This window comes from Rhinolophus ferrumequinum, chromosome X (assembly GCF_004115265.2).
Source record: "Rhinolophus ferrumequinum isolate MPI-CBG mRhiFer1 chromosome X, mRhiFer1_v1.p, whole genome shotgun sequence".
NCBI classification, from domain to species: Eukaryota; Metazoa; Chordata; class Mammalia; order Chiroptera; family Rhinolophidae; genus Rhinolophus; species Rhinolophus ferrumequinum.
In genome coordinates this window covers 36029641-36043427 of record NC_046284.1, presented here as the reverse complement: position 1 = coordinate 36043427, position 13787 = coordinate 36029641, and positions in this window count along the sequence as shown.

Sequence of the window (13787 nt, the reverse complement as noted above, 5' to 3'; positions counted from 1 at the left end):
TATTTCACTTAAATAAAGTTCTCTAGGTCCATCCATGTTGTTGCAAATAGTAAGATTTCTTTCTTCTTTATGGCTGCGTAGTACTCCATTGTATAAATGTACCACAGTTTCTTTTTTTTTTTTTTTTTTATTCTTTTTTATTTATTGGGGTGACAATTGTTAGTAGAATTACATAGATTTCAGTTGTGCAATTCTGAATCACATCATCCATAAATCACACTGTGTGTTCACCACCCAGAGTCAGCTCCCCTTCCATCACCGTACATTTGATCCCCCTCACCCTCATCCCCCACCCCCCAACCCCCTTACGCTCTGGTAACCACCAAATTACGTTCCCCAGATTAATTTTCAAACCCCGTGGCCATCCTGTGGTCACCGACTGCCCTCCAATCCCCTCACCTTCCCCCCCACCCCCCACTCCCCCCGCCCATCTAGCAACCCTCAGTTTTTCCTCATTGTCTCCCAAACAGTTTCTGATTAGTTCATTCACTTATTCTTTTCTTTAGAATCCGCAAATAAGTGAGATCATATGGAACTTATCTTTCTCTGTCTGACTTATTTCACTTAACATAATGTTCTCTAGATCCATCCATGTTGTTGCAAATGGTAAGATTTCTTTCTTCCTTATGGCTGCATAATACTCCATTGTATAAATGTACCACAGTTTCTTAATCCAGTCATCTACCGATGGGCATTTTGGTTGTTTCCATGTCTTAGCTATTGTGTATAGTGCTGCAATAAACATAGGAGTGCATAGAGATTTTTGAATTGAAGTTCTGGATTTCTCCGGATAGATACCTAGGAGTGGAATTACTGGATCATAAGGTAGTTCCATTTTCAGAATTTTGAGATACCTCCATACTGTTTTCCATAGCGGCTGCACCAGTCTGCAATCCCACCAACAGTGCACAAGCGTTCCCTTTTCTCCACATCCGCGCCAGCACTTGTTGTTTGTTGATTTATTGATGATAGCCATTCTGACTGGGGTGAGGTGGTATCTCATTGTGGTTTTTATTTGCATTTCTCTGATGGTTAGCGAGGTTGAGCATTTCTTCATATGTCTGTTTGCCATCTGTATGTCCTTTTCAGAAAAATGTCTCTTCAAGTCCTCTGCCCATTTTTTAATTGGATCGTTTGTTTTTTTGGAGTTGGGTTGAGTAAGTTTTCCATAGATTTGTGATATTAATCCCTTATCAGATATATCACTGGCAAATATCTTTTCCCATTCAGTAGGATCCCTTCTTGTTTTATTGATGGTTTCCTTTGCTGTGAAAAAACTTTTTAGTTTGATATAATCCCACATGTTTATTCTTTCTCTTAGTTCCCTCGCGCGAGGGTGTATATCAGTAAAAATCTTACTCCGGGTAATGTCTGAGAAGTTTCTTCCTATGTTTTCTTCTAGGTATTTTATGGTTTCAGACCTTACATTTAAGTCTTTAAGCCATTTTGAATTTATTTTTGTATATGGTGTAAGGAGGTGGTCCAACTTCATTTTTTTGCATGTGTCTGTCCAGGTTTCCCAGCACCATTTATTGAATAGACTGTCATTACTCCATCGTACATTCTTGCTTCCATTGTCGTAGATTAAATGGCCATATAGGCGTGGATTTATTTCTGGACTCTCTATTCTGTTCCATTGATCTATGTGTCTGTTTTTATGCCAGTACCATGCTGTTTTGATTACTGTAGCCTTGTAGTATAATCTGAAGTCAGGTATTGTTATACCTCCCACTTTATTCTTATTTCTCAAGATTGCCTTTGCTATTCGGGGTCTTTTATGGTCCCATATAAATTTTAGGATTATATGTTCTATTTCTGTGAAAAACGACGTTGGCAGTTTGATAGGAATTGCATTGAATATGTATATTGCCTTAGGCAGTATGGACATTTTAACTATATTAATTCTTCCTATCCATGAACATGATATGTGTTTCCATCTATTTATATCTTCCTTCATTCCTTTCATCAGTGTCTTATAATTTTCTGAGTATAGATCTTTTACTTCTTTGGTTAAATTTATTCCCAGGTATTTTATAGTCTTTGGAGCGATTGTAAATGGGATTGTTTTTTTTAATTTCTCCTTCTGATGTTTTATTATTGGTATATACAAATGCAACTGATTTCTCAATATTAATTTTGTATCCTGCCACTTTACTAAATTCATCTATCAGCTCTAATAGCTTCTTGGTGGAGTCTTTAGGGTTCTCTATATATAGTATCATATCATCTGCATACAATGATAACTTTACTTCCTCCTTACCAATCTGGATGCCTTTTATTTCTTTTTCTTGTCTGATTGCTGTGGCAAGAACTTCCAGAACTATGTTGAATAGAAGCGGAGATAATGGGCATCCTTGCCTTGTTCCTGATCTTAGGGGGAATGGTTTTAGCTTTTCCCCATTGAGTATGATGTTAGCTGTGGGTTTGTCATATATGGCCTTTATTATGTTGAGATAAGATCCCTCTATTCCCACTTTCTTAAGGGTTTTTATCATAAATGGCTGTTGGATTTTATCAAATGCTTTTTCTGCATCTATTGATATGATCATGTGATTTTTATTTTTCATTTTGTTAATGTGGTGTATCACATTAATAGATTTGCGGATGTTGAACCACCCCTGCATACCAGGAATGAATCCCACTTGATCGTGGTGAATGATCTTTTTAATGTATTGCTGAATTCTGTTTGCTAATATTTTGTTGAGGATTTTTGCATCTATGTTCATTAAAGATATCGGCCTGTAGTTTTCTTTTTTTGTGGTGTCTTTGTCTAATTTAGGGATCAGGGTGATAGTGGCTTCGTAAAAAGTGTTTGGGAGTCTTCCCTCCTTCTGGATTTTTTGGAAGAGCTTGAGGAGAATTGGTGATAATTCTTTTTTGAACGCTTTGTAAAATTCACCTGTAAAGCCATCTGGTCCAGGGGTTTTGTTTGTTGGGAGACTGTTGATTACTGATTCAATTTCCGTGGTGGTAATCAGTCTATTCAGGTTTTCTGTTTCTTCTTGAGTTAGCCTTGGAAGGTTGTACGCCTCTAGAAAATTGTCCATTTCTTCCAAATTGTCAAATTTGTTGGCATATAGTTGCTCATAGTAACTTCTTAAAACTCTTTGTATTTCTGCAGTGTCCGTTGTCACTTCTCCTCTTTCGTTTCTGATTTTATTAATTTGGGTCCTCTCTCTCTTTTTTTTAATGAGTCTGGCTAATGGTTTGTCGATTTTGTTTATCTTCTCTAAGAACCAACTCTTGGATTCATTGATCTTTTGTATTGTTTTTCTGGTTTCTATTTCATTTAATTCTGCTCTGATCTTTATTATCTCCTTCCTTGTGTTCCCTTTGGGCTTATTTTGCTGTTCTTTTTCCAGATCCCTTAAATGTGAAGATAAACTGTTGATTAGTGATGTTTCTTGTTTCTTTAGGTAGGCCTGCAAAGCTATGAATTTCCCTCTTAGGACTGCTTTCGCGGCATCCCAAAGATTTTGGGTCGTCGTGTTTTCATTTTCATTTATCTCGAAATATCTTTTGATTTCTTCCTTGATCTCCTGCTTGACCCATTCATTATTTAGTAATAAGTTATTCAGCCTCCATGAATTGGTGTGTCTTCCCGTTTTTTTCCTGTAGTTCATTTCTAATTTCATAGCATTGTGATCAGAGAAGACAATTGGTATGATTTCAATTTTCTTAAATTTATCAAGACTTGTTTTGTGGCCTAACATATGATCTATCTTGGAAAATGTTCCATGTGCGCTTGAGAAGAAAGTGTATTTTGCAGCATTGGGGTGAAATGTTCTGAAAATATCGATTAAATCCAAGTGGTCCAATGTATCATTTAAGGCTGTTGTTTCCATATTGATTTTCTGTCTGGAAGACCTGTCCCTTGTGGTCAGAGGTGTGTTGAAGTCCCCGACTATAATAGTGTTACTGTTGATCTCTGCCTTTATGTCAGTCAGTACCTGTTTTATATATTTAGGTGCTCCTATGTTGGGTGCATAGATGTTTACTAGGGTTATGTCCTCTTGTCGGATCGATCCCTTTATTATTATATAGTGCCCATCTTTATCTTTTAGTATGTTCTTCATTTTAAAGTCTATTTTGTCAGAAATAAGTATTGCAACTCCAGCTTTTTTCTCGTTTCCATTTGCATGAAATATCTTACTCCAACCCTTCACTTTCAGCCTGTGTGTGTCTTTTGTTCTGAGGTGAGTCTCTTGTATACAGCATATACAAGGGTCTTGCTGTCTTATCCAGTCAGCCACCCTATGTCTTTTGATTGGAGCATTTAATCCATTTACATTTAAAGTGATTATTGATAGGTACATAGATATTGCCATTTTTAAATTTGTAGTTAGGTTGTTTTGATCTTTCTTCTATTTACAGAAGACCTTTTAGTATTTCTTGCAATGCTGGCTTGGTTGTAATAAATTACTTTAGCTTATTTTTTTCTGGAAAGCTCTTTATCTCTCCATCAACTTTAAATGATAGCCTTGCTGGATAAAGCAATCTAGGTTGTAGGCCTTTGTTTTCCATCACTTTAAGTATCTCCTGCCACTCCCTCCTGGCCTTCAATGTTTCTGTAGAAAAATCATTTGATAGTCTTATGGGAGTTCCCTTGTATGTAACCCTCCGTCTTTCTCTTGCTGCTTTTAGGATTCTCTCTTTGTCTTTAAGCTTTGCCATTTTAACTATAATGTGTCTTGGTGTGGACCTGTTTGGGTTAATCCTGGTTGGAACTCTCTGCACTTCCTGGACTTGTATGTTGGTTTCCTTCATCAGGTTGGGGAAGTTTTCAGACATTATTACTTCAAATATGTTCTCAATCCCTTGCTTGCTCTCTTCACCTTCTGGTATTCCTATGATGCGCATGTTGTTGCGCTTGATGTTATCCCAGAGGTCTCTTAGGCCATCCTCATTGTTTTTTATTCTTTTTTCTTTTTGTTGTTCCGTTTGGGTGATCTCTGCTACCTTGTCTTCTAAGTCGCTGATTCGATCCTCTGCTTCATCTAGCCTGCTGGTAATTCCTTCAAGTGAGTTCTTAATTTCGGTAATTGTGTTCTTTAGTTCCAACTGGTTTTTCGTTATGATTTCTACATCCTTCTTTATGTTTTCTCTAAGCTCGTTTGTTATGATTTCTACATCCTTCTTTATGTCTTCTCTAAGCTCCTTAAACATTCTTATCACCAGTGTTCTGAACTCAGTCTCTGAGAGGTTGGTTACGTCTGCTTCATTTGGTTCCAGTTGTGGAAGCTTCTTCTGTTCTTTTATTTGGGACGTGTATCTTTGTTTCCCCATTCTGGCTGACTGTGTTTATTTTGATATATTAGGTAGATCCCCTAGAGTTCTTAGTTCTTGCTAGGTTATCTTGTGTAGTATGTGTCCTTTATATTTGACTCGCACCACGTCGTCCTCCTCTGCGTGTGCTCCAAAGGTGAGTCTTGTGTTGTGTACACTGTCCCGTTCAAGAAGATCTTTAATTGCTTCCCGCTAATGAGCAGGTGGGGTCAACTCCTGGGCTGACCTGCCGTGAGACTTGGCTCTGCCCCCCGCAGGGCACTCTGCTGCGTGAGGGTTGACCACCCCAATGTGGTTTGGCCTCTATGGGCTCCAGAGCCTGCCGAGAACCCCCTCTAGGTATGTGACCTGCAGGTCAACCCCGGCTGCACTCAGATTTGGTCTGGAGTTGGCCCCCAGATATGCCGAGTCCCGTGCCACCCAAGCTGGGCCCCGGCAGGGAAGTCCCAGAACAAGGCAAATCACCAAGCACAGCAGCAATGACAACAGCAAAGAAGAAAAGAAAAAAAAAAAAAAAAAAAAACAGCCGATAACCCCCACTCGACACAGGCAAAGATATCAAAGATACAAGATAAAGCAAAACAAAACCAAGCAAAGCAAAACAAAGCAAAACAAAAAGCAGCGACCGTCTCGGCCTGAGCCCATCAAGCAATGACCAAGTTGTCCTCTGCTGTACCAAAGAGCCCCCTGCTTATTGCGCAGGCAGAGCCGGTCACCTGGTGCTCAGAGAGACTTTGGGACTGCAGACTTAAAAGCGTGGGCCTGAGGGGTCTGGATGATAGTCTCCACAAAGTCAGTGCAGCTTCTGCCCTTGTCCGCACGTATGCACACCGAGAGGAGCACCACCAGTCCTTTGTCCAGAGCTCGTGAGTCCTAGGGCACTCCTTCAGTGTGTGTGTATGGGTGCGGGCGGGAGATTTCTGATCTGCTGACCGTGCCTCACAAGCTGGGCCCCGGCAGGGCAGTTTCAGAACAAAGCAAATCACCAAGCACAACAACAACAACAACAACAAAGAAAAATATCAAATACGTTCACATGCAAAAACCACCTGATAACCCCACTCGACAGAGGCAAAGATATCAAAGATATAAAGACAAAGCAAAACAAGACAAAACAAAGCAATACAAAAAGCAGCGACAGTCTCGGCCTAAGCCCACCAAGCAATGTCCAGGTTGTTCTCTGCTGTACCAAGGAGCCCCCTGCTTATTGCGCAGGCAGAGCCGGTCACCTGGTGCCCAGAGAGACTTTGGGACTGCAGACTTAAAAGCGTGGGCCTGAGGGGTCTGGATGATAGTTTTTACAATATCAGTGCAGTTTCTGCCCTTGCCTGCACAAATGCAGACTGAGAGTGGCACCACCAGATATGTGACCAAAACTCTTGAGTCTTAAGGCACCTCTTCAGTGTGTGTGTGTGAGTGCGGGCAGGAGATTTCTGATCTGCTGGAAGCCCAGAGCTGCGCCTGCCTCACTGCTGATCTCCGGGTGTGTCTCGGCCGCTGCACCCACCCCACCCTAGGCAAGCCAGGAAGGGTGGGGGCTGGAGATGGAGGGGTCTTCACTCTCCCAGCCCAGCCGTGCGTCGCCCTCTTCCCGCAGGCCAGAAAAGGTGGTGGCTGGGGGTGGAGGCGTCTCTTCTCTCCTAGCGCAGCCAAAATCACGCACACTGCCCAGACTGCCTGGGTCAGGGCTGCCCGTCAGGCTTCCCAAAGCGTGAGCTTTTGATACCACTTCTCGGTTCAGGGGCCGGTTTAAGTCTCTGGAAGGGCGGGGTAAGATTGGAAGAGCGCGGCGGGGGAGGGGCCTAGGTATGGAGACTGCGCCCCCCGTCCACCGCAGGGCGCGCCGCCTTCCCGGCTGGAGAAATCAGCCGCGGGACGCAGGGAAAGAGCCGCCACCCGGTCTCTGCGCTCTCCGCTCTGCCTGGGCCCCTGTGCGCGCCCGGCTCAGCGGGGCTGCACCGCGGTTTCCAGTCCTAGTCTCTGGAAGGGCGGGGTAGGATTGGGGGAGCAGGGCGGGGGGGAGGGGCCCAGGTATGGAGACTGCGCCCCCCGACCGCCGCAGGGCGCGCCGCCTTCCCGGCGGGAGAAATCAGCCGCGGGACGCAGGGAAAGAGCCGCCACCCGGTCTCTGCGCTCTCCACTCTGCCTGGGCCCCTGTGCGCGCCCGGCACAGCGGGGCTGCACCGCGGTTTCCAGTCCTAGTCTCTGGAAGGGCGGGGTAGGATTGGGAGAGCAGGGGGGGAGGGGCCCAGGTATGGAGACTGCGCCCCCCGTCCTCCGCAGGGCGCGCCGCCTTCCCGGTGGGAGAAATCAGCCGTGGGACGCAGGGAAAGGGCCTACCCCCGGTCTCTGCGCTCTCCGCTCTGCCTGGGATCCCGCGCCTGCCCGGCTCCGTGGTTTTCGGTCCTCGCCCCCGCCAGCTGAGGCTCCGCTGGGGGCTGGGCTCTCCCGCCACTGCCGGCCGGGCGCTCCCACGCCGTTTCTCCTCCTCCTCTCCTTGCTCCGTCCAGTTAGCTTACCCCCAAGAATTTCTTAGCTTCAAGCAATCCACGAATCTCTCCACTACATTGTGTGGTGAACGAAAATTTCCTCGATGGGTTATAGTTCCCGTTTGCAACAAGATCTGGAGGAGAACTCAGAAAGTGCGCCCTGCTGCCGCCATTCCTATCAAATGTACCACAGTTTCTTAATCCAGTCATCTACCCATGGGCATTTTGGTTGTTTCCATGTCTTGGCCATTGTGTATAGTGCTGCAATAAACATAGGAGTACATAAAGATTTTTGAATTGGAGTTTTGGATTTCTCCGGATACATATTTAGGAGTGGAATTACTGGATCATAGGGTAGTTCCATTTTCAGATTTCTGAGATCCCTCCATACTGTTTTCCATAGTGGCTGCACCAATCTGCAATCCCACCAACAGTGCACAAGCGTTCCCTTTTCTCCACATCCGCGCCAGCACTTGTTGTTTGTTGATTTATTGATGATAGCCATTTTGACTGGGGTGAGGTGGTATCTCATTGTGGTTTTTATTTGCATTTCTCTGATGGTTAGTGAGGTTGAGCATTTCTTCATATGTCTGTTTGCCATCTGTATGTCTTTTTTAGAAAAATGTCTCTTCAAGACCTCTGCCCATTTTTTAATTGGGGCGTTTGTTTTTTTGGAGTTGAGTTGAGTGAGTTTTTTATAGGTTTGTAATATTAATCCCTTATCAGATATATCTTTTCATTGACAAATATCGTTTCCCATTCAGTAGGATCCCTTTTTGTTTTATTGATGGTTTCTTTGCTGTGAAAACACTTTTTAGTTTGATGTAACCCCACATTGTTTCTCTTACTTCCCCCGCGCAAGGGGATATATCAGTAAAACTCTTACTCCGGGTAATGTCTGTGATGTTTCTTCCTATATTTTCTTCTAGGTATTTAATGGTTTCAGATCTTACATTTAAGTCTTTAAGCCATTTTGAATGTATTTTTGTATATGGTGTAAGGAGGTGGTCCAGCTTCATTTTTTTGCACGTGTCTGTCCAGGTTTCCCAGCACCATTTATTGAATAGACTGTCTTTACCCCATCGTACATTCTTGCTTCCATTGTCGTAGATTAAATGGCCATATACGCATGGATTTATTTCTGGACTCTCTATTCTGTTCCATTGATCTGTGTGTCTCTTTTTATGCCAGTACCATGCTGTTTTGATTACTGTAGCCTTGTAGTATAATTTGAAGTCAGGTATTGTTATACCTCACACTTTGTTCTTTTTTCTCAAGATTGCTGAGGCTATTTGAGGTCTTTTATGGTCCCATATAAATTTTAGGATTATATGTTCTATTTCTGTGAAAAACGTCGTTGGTAGTTTGACAGGAATCGCGTTGAATATGTATATTGCCTTAGGCAGTATGGACATTTTAACTATATTAATTCTTCCTATCCATGAACATGATATGTGTTCCCATCTATTTATATCTTCTTTCATTTCTTTCTTCAGTGTCTTATAATTTTCTGAGTACAGATCTTTTACTTCTTTGGTTAAATTGATTCCCAGGTATTTCATAGTCTTTGGAGCAATTGTAAATGGGATTGTTTTTTAAAATTCTCCTTCTGATGTTTTATTACTGGTACATACAAATGCAACTGATTTCTGAATATTAATTTTGTATCCTGCTACTTTACTATATTCATCTATCAGCTCTAATAGATTCTTGGTGGAGTCTTTAGGGTTCTCTATATATAGTATCATATCATCTGCGTGTAATGATAATTTTACTTCCTCCTTACCAATTTGGATGCCTTTTATTTCTTTTTCTTGTCTGATTGCTGTGGCTAGAACTTCCAGCACTATGTTGAATGGAAGCGGAGATAGTGGGCAACCTTGCCTTGTTCCTGATCTTAGGGGGAATGGTTTTAGCTTTTCCCCATTGAGTATGATATTAACTGTGGGTTTGTCATATATGGCCTTTATTATGTTGAGATATGATCCCTCTATTCCCACTTTCTTAAGGGTTTTTATCATAAATGGCTGTTGGATTTTATCAAATGATTTTTCTGCATCTATTGATATGATCATGTGATTTTTATTTTTCATTTTGTTAATGTGGTGTATCACATTAATTGATTTGCAGATGTCGAACCACCCTTGCATACCAGGGATGAATCCCACTTGATCATGGTGTGTGATCTTTTTAATGTATTGCTGAATTCTGTTCGCTAATATTTTGTTGAGGATTTTTGCATCTATGTTCATTAGAGATATCGGCCTGTAGTTTTCTTTTTTTGTGGTGTCTTTGTCTGATTTTGGGATCAGGGTGATAGTGGCTTCGTAGAAAGTGTTTGGGAGTCTTCCCTCCTTCTGGAATTTTTTGGAAGAGCTTGAGGAGAATAGGTGATAATTCTTTTTTGAACGTTTTGTAAAATTCACCTGTGAAGCCATCTGGTCCAGGGTTTTGTTTGTTGGGAGCTTGTTGATTACTGATTCAATTCCCCTGGTGGTAATGAGTATATTCAGGTTTTCTGTTTCTTCTTGAGTTAGCCTTGGAAGGTTGTACGCCTCTAGAAAATTGTCCATTTCTTCCAGATTGTCAAATTTGTTGGCATATAGTTGATCATAGTAATTTCTTAAAATTTTTTGTATTTCTGCGGTGTCTCTTGTCACTTGTCCTCTTTCATTTCTGATTTTATTAATTTGGATCTTCGCTCTCTTTTTTTTAATGAGTCTGCCTAAAGGTTTGTCAATTTTGTTTATCTTCTCTAAGAACCAACTCTTGGATTCCTTGATCTTTCGTATTGTTTTTCTGGTTTCTATTTCATTTATTTCTGCTCTGATCTTTATTATCTCCTTCCTTGTGCTCCCTTTGGGCTTATTTTGCTGTTCTTTTTCCAAATCCCTTAAGTGTGATGATAAACTGTTGATTAGTGAGGTTTCTTGTTTCTTTAGGTAGGCCTCCAAAGCTATGCATTTCCCTCTTAGGACTGCTTTCACGGCATCCCATAGATTTTTGGTCGTCGTGTTTTCATTTTCGTTTGTCTCGAGATATCTTTTGATTTCTTCCTTGATCTCCTGCTTGACCCATTCATTATTTAGTAATAAGTTATTCAGCCTCCATGAATTGGTGTGTTTTCCAGTTTTTTTTCCTGTAGTTCATTTCTAATTTCATAGCATTGTGATCAGAGAAGACAATGGTAGGATTTCAATTTTCTTAAATTTATCAAGACTTGTTTTGTGGCCTAACATATGGTCTATCTTGGAAAATGTTCCATGTGCGCTTGAGAAAAACGTGTATTTTGCAGCATTGGGGTGAAACGCTCTGAAAATATCGATTAAATCCAAGTGGTCCAATGTATCATTTAAGGCTGTTGTTTCCATATTGATTTTCTCTCTGGAAGACCTGTCCCTTGTTGTCAGAGGTGTGTTGAAGTCCCCTACTATGATAGTGTTACTGTTGATCTCTGTCTTTATGTCAGTCAGTACCTGTTTTATATATTTAGGTGCTCCTATGTTGGGTGCATAGATGTTTACTAGGGTTATGTCCTCTTGTCGGATCGATCCCTTTATTATTATATGGTGCCCATCTTTATCTTTTAATATGTTCTTCATTTTAAAGTCTATTTTGTCAGATATAAGTATTGCAACTCCAGCTTTTTTCTCATTTCCATTTGCATGAAATATCTTACTCCAACCCTTCACTTTCAGCCTGTGTGTGTCTTTTGTTCTGAGGTGAGTCTCTTGTATACAGCATATACAAGGGTCTTGCTTTCTTATCCACTCAGCCACCCTATGTCTCTTGATTGGAGCATTTAATCCGTTTACCTTTAAAGTGATTATTGATAGGTACATAGTTATTGCCATTTTTAAATTTGTAGTTAGGTTGTTTTGATCTTTCTTCTATTTACAGAAGTCCTTTTAGTATTTCTTGCAATTCTGGCTTGGTGTTAATAAATTCCTTTAGCGTATTGTTTTCTGGAAAGCTCTTTATCTCTCCATCAAGTTTAAATGATAGCCTCGATGGATAAAGCAATGTAGGTTGTAGGCCTTTGTTTTCCATCACTTTGAGTGTCTCCTGCCACTCCCTCCTGGCGTTCAATGTTTCTGTAAAAAAGTGATTTGATAGTCTTATGGGAGTTCCCTTGTATGTAACCCTCCGTCTTTCTTTGCTGCTTTTAGGATTCTCTCTTTGTCTTTAAGCTTTGCCATCTTAACTATAATGTGTCTTGTTGCGGACCTGTTTGGGTCTATCCTGGTTGGAACTCTCTGCACTTTCTGGGCTTGTATGTTGGTTTCCTTCATCAGGTCGAGGAAGTTTTCGGACGTTATTACTTCAAATATGTTCTCAATCCCTTGCTTCCTCTCTTCACCTTCTGGCATTCCTATGATGCACATGTTGTTATGCTTGATGTTATCCTAGAGGTTTCTTAAGGCATCCTCATTGTTTTTATTCTTTTTTCTTTCTGTTGTTCTGTTTGGGTGAACTCTTCTACCTTGTCTTCTAAGTCGCTGATTCGATCCTCTGCTTCATCTAACCTGCTGGTAATTCATTCAAGTGAGTTCTTAATTTCGGTAATTGTGTTCTTTAGTTCTAACTGGTTGTTCGTTATGATTTCTACATCCTTCTTTATGTCTTCTCTAAGCTCCTTAAACATTCTTATCACCAGTGTTCTGAACTCTGTCTCTGAAAGGTTGGTTACCTCTGTTTCATTTGGTTCCATTTCTGTAGGTTTCTTCTATTTGTTTTGTTCTTTTATTTGTGACATGTTACTTTGTTTTCTCATGCTGGCTGACTCTCTGTGTTTGCTTTGATGTATTAGGTAGACCCCCTAGAGTTCTTAGTTCTTGCTAGGTTATCTTATGTAGTATGTGTCCTTTATATTTGACATGCACTGCTTCGTTTTCCTTTTCTGCTTGTGCTCCAAAGGTGACTCTTGTGTTGTGTATATTGTCCTGTTCAAGAAGATCTTTAATTGCTTTTTGCTTGTTAGTAGGTGGGGTTAACTCTTAGGCTGACTGGTTGTGAGATTTTGCTCTGCCCACCACAGGGCATTCTGCTGCGTGAGGATTGACCGCTTAAATGTGGTTTGGCCTCTATGGGCTCTTGTGCCTGCCGAGATTTCCCTCTGGGTTTGTGACTTGTAGGTCAAACCCGGTGGTACTCTGGTTTGGTCTGGAGTTGGCCTCTGCATAAGTTGAATCTTGTGCTTCTTAAGCTGGGCCCTGGTTGGGCAATTTCAGAACAAAGCAAATCACCAAGCACAAGAACAACAACAACAACGACAAAGAAAAAAATCAAATACATTCAGATGTAAAAACACCCAATGACCCCCTGTCGACACAGGTAAAGATATCAAAGGTATAAAGACAAAACACAAGAAAGCAAACAAAGCAAAACAAAAAGCAGTGCCAGTCTTGGCTTAGGCCCACCAAGTAATGTCCAGGTTGTCCTCTGCTGTACCAAAGAGCCCCCTGCTTATTGCGCAGGCAGAGCTGGTCACCTGGTTCCCAGAGTGACTTTGGGACTGTAGATTTAAATGCGTGGGCCTGAGGGGTCTGGAGGATACTTTTTACAAAGTCAGTGTAGTTTCTGCCCTTGCCTGTTCATATGCACACTGAGAGTAGCACCACCAGTCCCGTGTCCAGTACTCCTGAGTCTTAGGGCACTTCTTCAGTGTGTGTGTTTATGGGGGGGGGGGTGCGGGCGGGAGATTTCTGAGCTGCTGAAAGCCCAGAGCTGCATCTGCCGCTTACTGCTGATCCCTTGGAGTGTCTCTGCAGTTGCACTTGCCTCGCCCTAGGCAGGCCAGAAAGGGTGGGGACTGGGGATGGAGGGGTCTTCTCTCTCCCAGCCCAGCCTCATCACCCTCTTCCCACAGGCCAGAAAATGTGGTGGCTGGGGGTGGAGGAGTCTCATCTCTCCTAGCCCAGCCAATATCACACTGTTCCCAGCCTCTTCCCTGGGTCACAGCTGCCTGTCAGTCTTCCCAGAGCCTGAGCACTACTACGGCCCCTCTGTAAT